This window comes from Panthera tigris, chromosome B4, assembly GCF_018350195.1.
Source record: "Panthera tigris isolate Pti1 chromosome B4, P.tigris_Pti1_mat1.1, whole genome shotgun sequence".
NCBI lineage: Eukaryota > Metazoa > Chordata > Mammalia > Carnivora > Felidae > Panthera > Panthera tigris.
This window is the reverse complement of record NC_056666.1, coordinates 29,602,613-29,618,798: the sequence shown is the minus strand read 5'-3', so window position 1 is coordinate 29,618,798 and position 16,186 is coordinate 29,602,613. Positions and strand designations below refer to the sequence as shown.

The window sequence follows — 16,186 nt, the reverse complement described above, 5'->3', positions numbered from 1 at the left end:
TTGACAGGCTCTGTGCTGGCAGCACAAACCCTGCTTGAGATTCCCTCTCTCTCTCCCTCTCTCTCTGCCCCTTCCCCATTCGCGCACACACACTCCCTCTCAAAATAAACTTTTTTTTTTTTAAAGACTATAAAATTCACAGCCAAATGGGCATATCAGCTTCTAATTTCCCCCAAGTGAAACATTACTCAGTTTCATAAATCTCATTTGAACTCTATTCCCAACAGGGTGTTGCAGCTGGCCGGGCGGCATGGCTGTGACATTTTCTGTTAACAGGATGGCGGCCTGCCAGCAGCACAGTCTGAATTACTAGGTTTCAATATGATGTTGGTTGGTACAAGTTCCAAGCCTCTTATCAAAATGTGTCCAGCCATTCTCACAATGAATGTTTCCCTTCCATTTTAAATGTTCCTCCTCCAGCCCTCCTCTCCACCTACTAAAAAAAAGTGAAGAGAAACAGACACTGTATTCTTATGGATGGAACTTTCCCTCCTTATTCCTGTTCCCCATAAACGGACCTCCAGATTAATCTAACAAAAGCAGATCCCCAACTTACCAGTTTTTTTTTCTAAAACCTTCCTAAAATCCATCTTTCTTGGCATCGAACTCCTTCCCGTCTTCACCTTCTCAAAGACCCAAGTCAAGCAAACTATCACTCCAGAAAACAGTATTAGTTTTTAGTTAACTGCATTCCAAAAGTTAAACGTTTTTGGCCCCACGAAGCCTTGTAGGGTGGGTGACTGTCTCGATTTGCCTGAGGCTGAAGGGGATGCCGGGACAATCCAGGGCAAAAGGGACCCTTGGGTGTGTCCTGGGGGAAGCAGAACCTAAGGCCGAAAAGGAGTCCAGCCGCAGGTTCCCTGCGGCCCATCCAGCCCTCCCTCTTGGTAAGGTATTACGGCTTGCCGGGGCCGCGCAGAGCGTTGGTGCAACACCAACGCCTCCGTCCCCAGGCATAAAAGGAAACTGAGGCACAGCGAAGGCCCGGCCGAGTCCTCCGCCCCGCCCCCCGCGGCTCCCCCAGGCCCACTCCCGCCCCGCTCTGCCAGCTCCTTTGTCCTGGGCCGCGGTCTTCCTGCCTCCTCCACCGCCTCCGCCGCCGCCTCCTCGCCTCGGGCGCGGCTGACGCGCCGGGGTAGGAATGCGTTTCCGGAGGGAGAGGACGGACGCAGCGGCTTGGAGGAGCAGGATCAGCCGCGCAGAGAAGGAGGTGCCGCGGGGGTCGTTTCCTGCCAGGGGGCGGCTCTGGGCCGCCGAGTCTCCTCCTCCCGCCCCCAGGAGGAGGAGGAGCCGCAGCCGCCGCCGCCCGCCGCGCCCGAGACCCGGGAGGCCGCGCCAGCCCTCGGGAGAGACCCAGCGGGAGCCGCGGAGCAGCAGGCCTGAGCCGACCGCGCCGGGGCCTGGACGCCGCCCGGAGAAGGTAGGCGCCTTGGGGGGCGGGGCGGGCGGCGGCCTCCGGGCTCCCGAGCGCGGCCGGACCTCGGGCGGTCCGCCGCGCGCCGGGCCCTGCGTGTGGGGCGTTGGGGCCGAGTGGGCCGCGGAGGCCGGGGCGGGGGTGCGAGCGGAATCCTGCCCGGGGCCGGAGAGGAAGTCTGGGCCGGCGGCCGCGCTCCCGGCTTCTCCCGGGGCCCTTCCTCCCTTCCCCCGGCCCGGGCGCCCCCACGGCGCTGAGTCGACCCAGCGGCGCAGCGAGTGGGAGGGTCGTCGGCCTGGGCGCTGTCACGTCGGGGCTGGAGTCCGCGGAGGACCGGGGCCCGCGACCGGCCCCTCGGACACATGCCATTCGTAGCAACCCTTGTCTGATTCGTGGCCCGGACCCCGTTGAACGAACTGACCCCACGCGGTGCCCGGGTTTCCGTCCGCCGCCTTGGGCGCGTGCAGGTGAGACGGCGAATGGGGGCAGGCCTCCCAGCGACTCGAAGCTTTAGGACTTTGAACAGTCCTTGACGGTTTCCCTTTGTCTGGATTTCAGCGTTCGGTTTAGTAATTCGCTTCCAACTTCAGAAGTTGGGCCGTGGCCTTCAGGGCCCGTGGCCCGGGATGAATTGCCGGGTGGGCCCAAACAAAAGTTGGCATCGTGGAGCCGCTAGGAAGAGAAGACGCAGTGTTGGCATATATTTTTTTCCACTTCGTGTTTATGAAGGCCGCACTTGAGTGTCGGCTCCCTCTGCAGTGAGAGTCCTGGGCCCGGGCTCCCTGCCGCTCCGCAAGTTTGAGTGCCCGACCTGCCCCTGGTGCCTGTCTTACTACGTGTCAGTTCCTTTGCTTCCTAACGAGTTGTAGTTTTAAGACTATCAATATTTTATGCCCAAGTAGTTTTTATTTCACCAAATTTGTGCTTTTGAGTCAAAACCTAGCACCAGTAAATTACCCTCTTTAAGCTTTTATCATCTGTAAAATGGGATACAAGAATACCTACACTATAATAAAAGTAACTATTATTATAATAACGACAGTGTCAGCCATGCTTACCTGTAAACTTTAAGTCTATTTTCTCATTTTATCGTGGAACCGATGCAGTGAGGTAGGTGCCATTTTCATCCCCATTTTTCAAATGAAGAAACTGAGGCACAGGGAGCATAAGTAATTTGCCTGTGATCATCCAGCTAGCAAGTAGAGAACCCAAGGGGTCTAGCTCCAGAGCCCATGTTTGAGCCACAGGTAACTTTCCATAACTACAATATAGTTGTGAAAATCAAATGTAGTATGGAAGACAATTTAGGGTAGATAATAAATACAACTCCTTTTCATCTCTTCTTGGTGTATTAAAAAGATTTTTTTTTAAAATCTGGGGATGTAATTAATAACATAATTAGCAAGGTTTCTTTGGGTCACATTCCACATAGATACTCATGTGGGTAGAATTACTGGGTTGTTATTTTTTGTTGTTTTGATGGTACAAAAATAACAATGCAAAATGAATTTTGATTAGGTGTTTTTCTTAAACTACACACAGCCTTTAGGTTATATTAATAGACAGCTTTTAGAAATGATTAAGAAATTTTAGTTGAAGTTTACCTCTTCTGCATTTGTGGAGAGCTAGGCTCAGAGGGGTAGGACCGACCTAAGCGTTCCACTGCAGTGTTCATATTTTTAAATACTTTGAGTTCATTGATCAGTATTAAATGAGTGACTTAAGATAATGAAGTGGTACATAGAAAACAGAGGAAACAAGTCAGTATTTTGGGGACAGGTCTTTGAGGAAAAAGCCATTTACTTATCCTCTAAAATTTGCTGTAAAATGGAAGATGTTATTAGAATGCTGGTTAAGAAGACAGGGGATGTGGTTAATACTTCTGCAAATGGAAAGCAAATCAACTCCAAATTAAGGCATCTGTGTTGACTTCAAAGATCTAAAGTTTTAAGTTTTTGTAATGTTGACTTTTTTTTAAAAAGAATGCTAAATTCTATATTATTATCATTTTGTAAGACCCTCAACATTCTGTACATGAAAAAGTATAGAATCAACAATACTGAAAATTGCTAGATATAGTAATTTTAACAATCAGGTGCCTTTTTTCTTAATTTTCTGGTCAGTATAATTAAAATCTGGCTCAAATTTCCATCACTAAATGGATATATAGTTCTCTGTATTGTTACCCATAAATTCCTAATACCAGGAGCTTCTCTGGGGACATCTTGTCACTTTGTAATAGAATTAATCAGTTTAATGTGATAATTTTAATGGGATGCTTGCCACATAATAGCTTTATTGTTTGACTTCTTGCCAGATAAATTGTGGCTTACAACATTGGGGGGGGGGTAGGGTAGTGTGATTTTCTACCTCCAGAAAATATTTTCTGGTTAATATTCTGTTAGTGCACTGGTTTGCTCTTAACTATACTGCTAGAATGATAAGATGAAACATCTACTTGGTGAAAGTTGCAGAACTTTTGAATTCGAGATTTTCAGTTTCTGAATGTGTAACAAGTTGAATTTATCTGAGGATTTATACAGGCCCTTGTTAAATTTTAGGTTTCCCCACTCTGTGTGGAAACTTAGGATGTGTCAGGTTGTGGGTAGAATCCTACAAGATTCTATTGTGCAAATATGTAAATATCTCTTGTTGTATTAGCAGGTCTATTCTAACTTTGGTTATATATTGCAGGATTTTGTCCTTTTTTGTTGTAGTGGGGTGGATGGATTGACAGGGATAAGAGTAAGGAAGAGTGCATTATTCTTCAGGATCATGAATGGTAGCAGTATCTATAGATGTAGAAAGCTGAAAAAATATTTCAGTATGTACTTGGGTTAAGGGAGGTACAGTGCATAAAGCTCGGAACATGAGCAGCCTTAGCGTATTTCAGTGGGTAGGTGAAAAAAATGTGGTATCTCTCCTCCAGGAGCCATGTGCAAAAGGAGCCAAATTATACTTTGTCAATTTCTTGTCTTTTTAAAGATGGATAATTATAAGACTTACAGAATTGTTTTCTTTATAAAATAATATTGAGTGGGTGTTTAGAAGTCAGCTACCTTTAAACTTTTTGGTTTGTGGCCTTTAGTAAGGTTAACCATATTTAGCAGTATGCTAAAGCATTTGTATATCATCTTGAAATATGTATGTGTGAGTAAAAAGAAAGGGCTTCAAATGCCTACTGCATACCTATATAAACACGTACACACATGCATACATATATATGTATATATATACATATATGTGTGTGTGTATCTGTATATATATATATACATATATATATCTTATATATATATATATGTATATATACATATATATATCTTACTTATTGGACTAGTCTCATGTAGTCTCCAAAGTGCAGTTTCCTAGACTCCAGGGATGTGTAAAGTAACTTACTGGAGCGTGGGAAGAACATATTAGATTTAATATTATATATATATATATTTTATTTAAAGTTTAAAATTTTTATCATGACTTACAATCTTAACTGTACTGCTGTAGAAGTACATGAATTTTAATATATAAATAAATATGTACATATTTTAGGCATATGTTTGTTCAAAAATCTTTTCAGTAATAAAAGTGAGTGATGGAAAAGCTTTGGAGATCATTGGCATAGGGAATGATTTGGATGGGGTACAAGGGCTACTGTATTCAGGAGGGGGAATTGAGATTTGGTTTTCAAGGTAAGAGAGGTGAAAGAAACCCAAAGTGACACGGGTTTTTGGGTAGGTGGTGTCATTTGCCAAGATAGGCAGTATGATCACAAGGGGGTGGTACAGGTTGACTGGAGGGAGAGGAAATGATGAATTATAATGCCGAGTGTTTTTATAAGTGACTATGGGACGTTGGTAGAGATGTCTAAGAGCGTAGTTGAACACACAGATTGGGAGCTCAAAATAAGAAGTCTGGCTGGGGGCTTCAGATTTTGGAATTCTTAGTCTACAAGGGCTAGTTGAAGCGATGGCCTGCAGATGAGACTACCAAAGGAGAGTGTGTAGAGTGAAAAGGGGCTGGACAGAAAGCCTGGGAACACTTACAAACTGTCCAGGGCTGGGTGGAGGAAAAGGAATCCAGGAAAGCATTTCCTGTCCTGTTTCTTCTCTTAATTCCTAATTCTTTTTGTGTGACAGTTTAGTGAGTGACTTGAGAATTCACAAGTTTTTCCTGTGGTTGACATTTTTGAGGTAAAGACAAAATGACTTAGTAGTCATTTTAGACTCATATTGGAAGAGCAGTTTGATGTAATAAAGGCTTTGTAATTGAGAGGTGGGAAACTTGGGTTTCGGTACAAGCTCTGCCACTGAATCCCTCTGTGACCTTTGTTGGAATACTTCACCTTCACCTTCCAGGGCTTTGGTTTCTACAGCTGCACCTTACAGAAGTGGTCAGTATGTTTCCATCATTCTGTCATTCTGTGAGTCACCCATGCAGTGTGGAGGGCAGCTCTCCTCCCGTGAGCAGCCATTTTTTTTGTATCATAACCAGAGAGGACAGGTACTGTGCCAAATTATTGCTTTAAGAAAACCTGCCAGTGTTGACCAGCGAAATCTATTACTGTTAGTTCTTTGTGGGATGTAAGTCTGTAGTATGTTACATTTTAATCTATCTGTGTATGGAGAGCCAGTTACCTGGAAAATGCTGTGCTGAGTGGAGGTGGAACAAGCAGTTGATGTGGACTTTACTGTTGAGTGTATTGTCTAGTTAGGACAAGTTGTGTTTATTTTAGGGAAACATAACAAATACCAAAGAATACTTTACTCATTGTACTGTACCAGATAATTTTCTTTAATAGATTTTGGGAAAAGATCAGCATTGGCTTAAGTGGTTTTGGAAGGCTTTTTTTTTTTTTTTTTTTTTTTTTTAATTTTTTTTTTTTAACATTTATTTATTTTTGAGACAGAGAGAGACAGAGCATGAATGGGGGAGGGTCAGAGAGAGAGGGAGACACAGAATCTGAAACAGGCTCCAGGCTCTGAGCAGTCAGCAGAGAGCCCGACACGGGGCTCAAACTCACATACCGGGAGATCGTGACCTGAGCTGAAGTCGGACGCTTAACCGACTGAGCCACCCAGGCGCCCCTGGAAGGCTTTATAAAGGAGCTTGGAGTGGTATGAGCACAGAAATGGGTGACAGATGGGTGACATATTCCAAGGACACTGCAGATATAAGGCAGAATTCAGTTTAATTTAGCAAAGTGTGTGTGTGTGTGTGTGTGTGTGTGTGTATCTGTTGAAGGCCTGGATTTTGTCCTCCAACTTTTGTCTGGTGTGGTTCACAGATGTGAGTATAGTTATAATAGACGTTTGAATTAAAACAATATGATATTGAGCATCACTGAAGGTTTGTTATTTGCTGTGCTAGAAACTTAAATAAAGAATCAGAAAAGGAGTAGTTCTGCTTATTGTGGTGTGAAGAGATGAAGAGCCAGTGAAGGCCAAAAAAAAAAAAAAAAAAAAAATTAGCATTTTATTTTGTTGTAGGGAATATAGTTCCAGTGGATGAGGAAAGTATTTACATGAAAAACTTATTGGGAATGTACCATTTGAAGTAGAGAAGTCACATTTGAATGTATAAATGTTTATTGAATGTGAGTAACTTAAGCTTTTGTACTCTTTGTGAAATTCAGAATAATAATTAGCTCTCCAATATCTTACAGTTAATGTACGATTTTTCTTTTTTTTAGAGAGAGAAAGAGGGTGAGCATAAGCGGGAGAGGGGCAGAGAGAGGGAGGGAGGGAGGGAGGGAGGGAATCTTAAGCAGGCTCCATGCCCAGTGCAGAGCCCAGTGCATGGCTTGATCTCATGACCATGAGATTGTGACCTGAGCTGAAATCTGGAGTCGGTCAGGTAACCGGCTGAGCCACCCAGGCACCACTGTATGATTTATTTCATATTATGATTTCAGTGCTTCCTAAAAGGGGTCATGGTAGGTCATATTTGATTGTTGGAGAAGAAGGTTGTAGTTTGAAAAAGTGCATTCAACATTATATTAGGAAAAACAACAACAAAAAACACAATAGGAATGGATTTGTACTTGCTAAAGAAGTATGGATTTAAAAAGATTGAAAACCGTTTATTAAGTAGTCACTCAGGTTCTTATGTTTAGATGCCTATGACTAGTGAATGTGTTGGAGAGCAAGAAGAAAATTCAGAAATTAAGTAAAATGTAGTCTACAGATAATCGTAATGATGTGTGTTGCTAAGAGCTTTTACATTGATCATTGTATTTAGATATTATTCCCACCTAGTGCTGAGTACAATGGGAAATTGATTTCTCCCTTTGTATAGTTTGTTTTAAAACATGTGTTATATATTTAAAATATATGTAGTGCTGTTCTTGTTCCACTCCACTACAGGGCAGAGATGAGCTGTGGCAAAAGATGGTCAAAATTTATTAGAGTTTTGATCAAGAAAGAATTTTAGAGTGATCTACCTAAAAGTAGGTAAAATTACACAATTTGGGAACATAATTTACAATTCCTTTTAATGAAAATAATGTGGAACAACTGTTACTTTCAGTGTTTATTGATGCTATTATAACAGGATGGTTAACATTTCATTTTTGCTAGCTGCGTTCACAATTATCTTTGTAAACTTGCCCCATAGTTAAATTCTCAAACAAAACTCTTACTAACTTACTCCTTTCTCCTCCCAGGGAAGGGCCAAATCTATAGCCACAGGGAGTGTAGAGAAGGAACAGCTTACTAGGCTGGTTTGAAAAATATCAATTGCTAGGTAATGTTTTCTCTTTTGAGTGCAAAGAGGATCTTGGAACAATTCATTTCAGGCAACTTTCCATGCTCATTTTGGATCAGCCTTTAATAATACGGCTTAACAGTTTTGTTAAGGTGTTTAGTTTCCTGCTTGTGTTTAAGTTTGTCCTTCTTCAGTCTTTGAGTTTATTACATGCCCCCTCACCAGTTTTTTTTAGTTTAATGCTTGATTGTTTTCTGTTTGCTTGTTTTGTCCTTACCAGGTTAACAGTTTATTATAAAAGGATATAACTCAAACAGCCAGGTGGAAGAGATGCGTAGGGCAAGGAATAGGGAAGGGGCAGGGAGCTTCTTCCATGCCCTCTCCCTAAATCTCCACAGTTTACCAACCCGAAAGCTCTGAATTCTTTTTTTTTTTTTTTTTTTTTCATTCTCACATAGGCTCTCCTTTTGGAAGGGTGGTGGTAGTCTACCAGTTACCTGTTTACTAGATCACTACTGGTTCTATCATAATGTGTCTGATTGGCTTGAATTATTTTGAATTCGGTGTGGTTTTTCTCGTCCATGCTTTGCCTGCCATATTGATTCTGTTGCTCATATTTAAGAGTTCTATAGGGATTTCAACTTAAATTTCCTCCCTGAGTTCTCTATGCTTTTCCTCTAGTTTTGTTGTCTTAACTGTTTTTGACTGATTGCTAGAAGACCTATTTGAGATTTTCTAAGTCTCTTCAAGAGCATAATGAGTTCATCTAGATTTTTCTCCTGGAAGATTCTTCACTTCCTTTAACTTTTTCTTCTGTAGAAGTTTTTCCTGAATAAGTTCCATGCCCTTACCTGCCCACCCCCCACCCCACCCCCCAGCTGATTTATCTTTGAGGCTCTTTATGTGCCAACATGCAGTATATCCATTCTTTATCTTTCCTGTGCACTTGTGGACTGGGTGGTAGGTGATGGTGATCCATCTTCCATATTCATGTTGCCTTGGAGAAGGTGGGTAGAGTACTTACTAGTGATGAATTTTGCTTCAGTCTATTCAGTTATTGTCATTTTCTTAAAGCATCTAGTCCTGTCATGAGCCGTTCTCAGGTTTCAAATCATTTTGTGAGCCTGTAGCTTTGGAGCAGCCTGACCTTTGTTGTTGGAGCTCATTATCTTCAGGTTGATGCCACCTTTGGGTAAGAAGGGGTCAGTGCTCATAAAAAGCACTCTTTTCTTCTGGGCGGGAGTAGTGAATTATAGAAAGGTTTCTAGTTGAGACTACTGTTCTATTTCTCCGCATTAGGCAGAAAAAGACTTCTAGTGAGGTATTAGTTGCATCTTCACATTGGAGTTTTTAGCCTTTTCTCTTTCCTATTTTCTCTCTCTTTCTTTTTTTTCTTTTTTATCCTTTCTGCTAAGTTTTTGTTGATCATTAATTTTGGCTTATTGTTTGGGTCATAAACACTTTCATAGTCACCACCAGCACATACATCTTCCTGCCAGACAAAGGGAAGTAAAATGTTGACTTTCAGTGTTCTTCTTGTAGGGGAAAGATGCTCTTGCCTCAGAGGAATGCGTCCTCCCTCTCACCCTGAAATTTGATGGAATAGAGATCAGTAGCATTTCTGACCACCTTCCATGTGGACTTCCCCATCCTACTGCTCTCTGTGGGGAGAAGTGGGAAGAGCTGTATGTGAATTCTCTGAGGCTTGCAGTTTGGCTCTGTGTTGTTTTTATGGCCTACGTTGATACTTAATACTATTCTTTTAGAATATTTTAGATTTTAGAAAAATCTAGATTTAGATGTTAGAAAAATATTTATTTTTTCCCTTTTAAAAAGCAGATACAGAAAATAATGATAGTGGGAGAGACTTGATGAATACAACTTTCTTATATTTTTAGGAGAGATTTATGATATACCTTAATGTAGGTATCCTCATCTTTTCTACCATTAAGGGGAAAAGATTTTAAAATGTTATGACATAGGGGCGCCTAGGTGACTTAGTTGGTTGAGCGTCCTACTCTTGATTTTGGCTCAGGTCATAATCTCACCGATCTCATGGTTTGTGGGACCGATCCCTGTGTCGAGGCCCATGTTGGGTTCTGTGCTGACAGCAGAGCCTGCTTGGGACTCACCCTCTGCCTCTCCCTGGCTCGCATGTGTGCTTTCTCTCTTTCAATACATAAACAAAAAGTTAGGACATAAAAAAGGAAGTAAATTCTACTGTCTGAAAGAGCATTTGAAAAGTGAAAACCCTTAACTTTTTTTTTAAGTTTTATTTATTTATTTTGAGAGAGAGAGTGCATATGTAGGGGAGGGGCAGAGAGAGAGAGAGGGAGAGAATCCCAGCAGACTGTGCATTCAGTGTGGAGCTTGAAGTGAGGCTCAAACTCACCAACTGTGATATTAACCAACTGAGCCACCCAAGCATCCCACCCTTAACTTTTCTTATTAGAAACCTACTTATATTGAAAGCTTGAGCTTTTGAATCAGACCTAGGTTCATATCCCAGCTGTGTCTAGCTTTATCTGGTATAGTAGATATGTAATAAATACTTGCTGACTTGAATTGGTTGTATTGAATAAAAATGTACCCTTTGCAAATATTTTATAGGAAGAAATCTTTTGTGGATGACTTCTTTTTGTACTAGTTGGCTTTGGCCACCTTATTTTAAAACTTGAAATAACTGTAACTCACCGTATTTTTAAAAGTAATTTTTCTGTAAAATGTAATTGTTTAATTTCTATAAATTTAGTACATAAAAAGTTACTGAAGATGTTATATGTAAATATAAATGCCAAATGAGTTATTTGTGACAATGTTAAAAACATTAAAATAAGTATATATTTAGAAGTTTGAATAGAACATAAAATCACACTTAATTTGGTGAATAAAGGTGAGTTTAGAGTGGAGATTAAAATAATTATGTGCAGTTTTGACAATGTATACAGTTCAGGCTATTAACCACGAAAATGTTATTGTTTGGGGGAGATGTTTAAGATGATCTATTGTTTAAGGAATGAATTATGACCCCTTAGATAAACTTGAATATGGTAAAAAAAATAATACTAGGGTAAAATGTCTCCATGGAAATAAGATGCAAAACCTGTGGGTACACTCATGAAATTTGACAATTAAAATAACTTGTTAGCCTCCATTCAGTTTGAAGCACTGAGAAATAAACTCACAGAACATTATAAATCCTTTCCATTTCTATGCTTTGAGTCAGTTCTCACACTGGGCAGATAGTCTTTTTTTTTTTTTTTTTTTCAATAATGACTTGAGTAGGCCTTCAAAAACTTAGTTTCATGAAGCACAAATCCAGTCTCACAGCTTGTGATTCAGACAGTCTGATCTCCATTATACCTGTGTGACTCTGGAGAAGTTATTTAACCTCTCTGTGGTTTGGTTTCCTCATCTGTAAAGCAAAGGTAATATCATTGCCAACCACAGAGTCACTTGGGAGAGATAGCTGTTACTATTTTTTATCATTATTATTATTGTTATAATCATTTGAAGGTATTGAATTAAAAGTGAGATAACTTTGCTACAAATTACCCTAAATCATCAAAACTCAGTGTATTGTGTTATTCTTGTCTGTGCCTGCTGTATACCTACTCTGGCCCTGTAAATGGACAAATAGATCTTCCTTTTGTGGAACTACAAACAGGACTACAAACAGTCCATGAATGAAATCCCACTGGTGTAGAGCATTCAGATTCATGTTTCTACTGGTAAGATGTCTTTTCAGGGAAGTTTCCTTCTTTCATCCTCTCCTAGGTTTGCTTCTCCTTGACAGAAGCCTCAAGTCTTCTATTTGTATTAGGTATGTTCTCTCCTACCCTGATCTTGTGCAAGGTAATCTGTGATACTGATGTTCATAAATAACCTGTATTTTGCCTAATGTAATATAAAACATTGAGATTTTGCTGCTTTTATTATTTTACATATAAATTGTTAGGAATCCAAGTGTTAGAACGTGTATTTAGTAGAATAATCCTTAGATGTGGAACCTAAAATAAGTCATCTAGTTATATTTAATTAATATGATAATTGGTATCTAATATAATAGCATCTGATTAAACCTTATTGTTAAACAGCATAGAAAGGTTTTGGTAAGTCTCTGGATATAATAATGAACATTTATCTGTTCTTGGCAGTCGTGTTATTTCTAACCCTTATCCTTTCTTCCATATCTTGTTTCCCCCCTAACGTGAATCAGTCAAAAATTTTCTGGTTATAATTACGAATGAAAAAAAGCAAAATATTCAAACATAGTTCAGAGATTTGGAGCTAGGCATTCTGTCCATGCTCTTAACTCTGTGCTAGCCTGTTACTGAAGTGCTGGGCATAACACACTCCTTGCCCTCCTTAAGCTTAACTAGTTTGGGTTTTGTTTTTGGTTTTTGGGTACCTCAATATTTTCAGTTACCTTTATCTTTAGTTTCTTTATTAAATATGAAGATACTGCGCTTCATACAAAGAACGCCAAGCACTGACTTCCAGGAGATAGCTATTTATAAGACAGGTTAGCTTCACACAGCTAGTAGATGGATAAGAGCTACATGTATCTTAAATACTAAATTACAGTGTTTTTTTTAAATTTATTTATTTATTTTGAGAGAGAGTGCACGTGTGTGCCAGTTGGGGAGGGAGGGAGAGGGGGAGAAAGGGAATTCCAAGCAGGCTGTGTGCTGTCAGTGCAGAGCCCTATTCGGGGCTCGATTGCACAAACCTCAAGATCATGACCTGAGCCAAGCTCAAGACTCTGATGCTTAACTCACTGAGCCACGTAGGCACCCCTTCAATACTAAATTTTTAAAACAGATTGTTTATATTTGATTTAGTACATGTATGTGTGTCTGACTTAAAACCCTCCACAGTTCTTGCCATCATCAGGGTCTTCAAGAGTTCATGCAGATAAAACTCACACTCTTTTCTAGCTGTTTTCTTGACTCTTTCAACTCCAGTGGCCTTTGAGCACTGAATTAGAGACCCCTTCTGTCCCCACCTCTTCCTGGCCTCTTCTCTGATTGCAGCCAGTGCTGCTGGGAACAGTTCGTTTCATGACTCACTTTTGGCTGACTGCAGCATGCCTCAGGTTCCTCTTGGGACCTCCCTTGTCTGTCTGTGGGGTGAGAAGCTGGTGCAGCCTTCTGGGCAGATGCACTGTAGTTCTTGGAAGTGTGGGGGAATTAATACTCCTTGGGGCAAACTTTTACCTGTGGGGACTAGAATTAATTAATGTACTTCTCCACATTGACCCTCTTCTGGACACAGTTTCTATATGCTTCTCAAAACTTCTCAGCCAGATCAAGCCCCCAGGCACCCCCATGGTAATTAAGTCTCCTGAATTGGCTGTCTCGGTTCACTCTTTTTAGTATCTGTGTCTTTCCCTGGGGTCACCTCGGTAATAATAATTGCCTGCACTCCTGTTTTTGTCTCGACCTCTACTTTCAGAAGGAACTCTGGCCAAAACAATTGCCCAAAGCTGTAGCATCACTTAGACCTTTTTACCTAAGACTGCCTGTCTCTGAAATGATAAACCTGTCCTTATTTTCTAGCTCTCTTCCCTCCCCTGTTTACATGAGCCCCTTTTCTCTCACCTACCTGTTGTGCTCTTTGTTGTTAACTCTTTGTCAGCACAGCCAAGGCCTCCTCAGTGCCTGCACTTGTTCTGTAAACCAATGGATTAATGCAGTGATTTCGAGTGAAGTCTGAGAACCCAAGGGAAGTAGTCTCAGTGATTTGAGCTGTAAGAATTTGTAAAACAATGTTGTGCTTTTGTGCTAATAATTGTAACAGTATGCAACCAACATCTGGATTATCTGGTTGACTACCTTGTAACAGAGTAATTATTATTTTAGTGCCTAGTTTGTATTTGCATATGTAAATTTTGGTTCATAAAGTGTGAGAGCCAGGACTATGAAGCATTTTATATCTAGCTTTAAGTTGGCTGTATATACTTAAATGAATTGAAAATTGGTATCACTAGGGTGTCTACAGTAACTATTTTCTATTTAGAGAGGATCTGCACATTAATTCTGAGAACTCTTCTGGGCTTCTGAGTAATGCCAGAGAAAAATGTCATACAATTTAATATAGTTCTGCAAAACTTTTTGAGCATTGACTTTGTGCCAGGTGCTTCTAGGTACTAAAGCTGAATAAGACACACCAAGCCTCTGTCTTCTTGGAGCCCGGAGCCCATCAGGAAAGATGGGTGTGAGCAGGTAGTTTCGAGTGTTGCAGATGGGCCTTTGTAAGTCAGGGCCCTCAGCTCTGTGATGCTGTTATACGCATTCCTAGTGTCCTCCAGCCTTCAGCCCCACCTACTCCTGCCCTGCCCCTCCTGCAGAAGGGACCTAGGCTGCCCTGCTCTGCACTGACTGAGAGAAGCCCCTCTCCTTGGGCTCCTACACTCACCCACACTCTGGATGCTCGCCCTCTCTGTGCCTTGGAGGCTCACCCTCTCCACACCATCAGTTACCCTCTGCTGTGTCTTCACAGTCTCCTCTGTTTCCTAGTTTCGGTTATGCCTCTATGCCATCCACTGTTGGGTAATCATCTCTGACCCTGACCTACCTCCTGAGATGAGGATCTGTGTCTTTACTTCCCCGTAGGTGTCGTCCTCCCTTGCTTCCCCTCAGGCTTCTCACCTTTTGCAGATCTGTAGCTAAGACATTTTTGCTCCTCTAACTTCATTCTCCTTCTGCCTTCTTTGTTCAAAAATGGTGATTCTTTTCTTTCTCACACTTCGTTTTCTAAGCAACTGTCAGGCCCCACTGGGCTACGTCCTAATCGCACGTTTGTCTTCTTATTCATCACTACCGTGTGAGTTCATTTAGGCCCAACCTCAGCAGTGAGAGCGGTGCCTGTTTGTAGCTCTTGTCTTGACTCTCCTCCCCTCCCTCGCTGATTTTCTGCCATGAGTGTGTTGTGTGTGTGTGTGTGTGTGTGTGTGTGTGTGTGTGTGAGTGTGAGTGTATGTGTGTGGCATGTGCTGCTCCATCCTGTGGTGTCTCCCTGCTGTGTATCGGGTAGTATCTCAACTGGGCATGGTTGGCTGGCTGCAACCTAACTCCTCCTGCCTTGCTGTCCTCGGTTTCTCTTTTTCCCATCTCATAACTTAAGTTTCAGAAATGCATAAGTATGTTAAGATTCTTTTTGGCCTTTATGATTTTTTAAGATTTTAACATAGTTTGTACTTTAGAAAATTACAGGGATAAAAATATTCCTTCCCACAGACTAGATTTAGCTTACAAATAACATATAGATACATGTTTTCTAGTCTTCTGTAAAGCTAGAGCGAGACAATCCCAGTTGGGTGGTGAGGGTTGGGGAGTCACCCAAACGTGTATGTTTAGAAGTAAGATTGGAAAGAAGTTATCTAATTCTTCTCGGGACTCCATGACTTTGCAGGTACTAACCTCTTGCCTGGAACACTTCTCTCCATTTGCCTGGTTCCCGTATGTCTGCAGTTCTAGTGTTGCCAAACTCATGAAGCCACTGAACGTGGCTAGGCAGATTTTGGTGTCCTCAGTGCACTTTGTCCTTATTTTCACTACAGAAACCATCACATCATATTGTAATCATTTGTATTTTTGTCTTGGAATGGAAAATTCCTGAGACAGCAAATTTTGTATCTCCATATATAGCACAAAACCGGACATAGTTGGCAGAGGAGGAACTTCCAGAGCAGTGGGGGAGAAACCAGGAGAGCCCGAGGACTCGAGTGCATTAAGAAAGAATGGCGATGTGTATTAAGTGCTTTGTGTGAATTCTGTGGGTGGCAAACTGATGTATCTTGCAGAATACGTATTGTAGGCAGTCAAGACATTTTTGAATGAATGAATGAATGAATGAATGCAGACAGTAAGATAAGGCCTGGAGGGTTCTCTTTTGCAAGAGCAGTTTCACATGCATGGTAGGAAATGGACACCAATTACAGCTGGTTGAGGAGGGAGTAGGGGATTATAGAATGGAGAACAGTGTAGACAACTATTTCTAGGCCTTTGATTTCAAACAGGAGACAAAAGATAGGATCAGGATAATGCCTGGAGGCATCTCTCCCTGTTG

The 16,186-nt window shown here is 41.5% G+C and overlaps 1 protein-coding gene and 1 long non-coding RNA gene across 3 annotated transcripts in view; one reads left to right on the top strand and one right to left on the bottom strand.

Moving 5' to 3' along the window:
- Nucleotides 1-1,166: 1,166 nt before the first annotated feature.
- ITGB1 (integrin subunit beta 1) overlaps nt 1,167-16,186 on the top strand; it is a 46,572-nt gene continuing 31,552 nt past the window's right edge. Inside the window, exon 1 of one of the 2 annotated variants that reach the window (XM_042991397.1) lies at nt 1,167-1,420. The gene's annotated coding sequence lies outside the window, so the exon portion shown is untranslated. Of the gene's footprint in view, nt 1,421-1,701; nt 1,882-16,186 lie in introns of those variants that run through there. The other variant, XM_042991398.1, reaches the window with a different exon arrangement.
- On the bottom strand, nt 8,147-13,921 carry LOC102967168. Its single transcript, XR_006219735.1, has 3 exons — nt 13,721-13,921; nt 13,186-13,332; nt 8,147-9,700 (listed from the first exon to the last, which is right to left on the bottom strand). It is a non-coding gene; the product is annotated as an uncharacterized LOC102967168 (long non-coding RNA).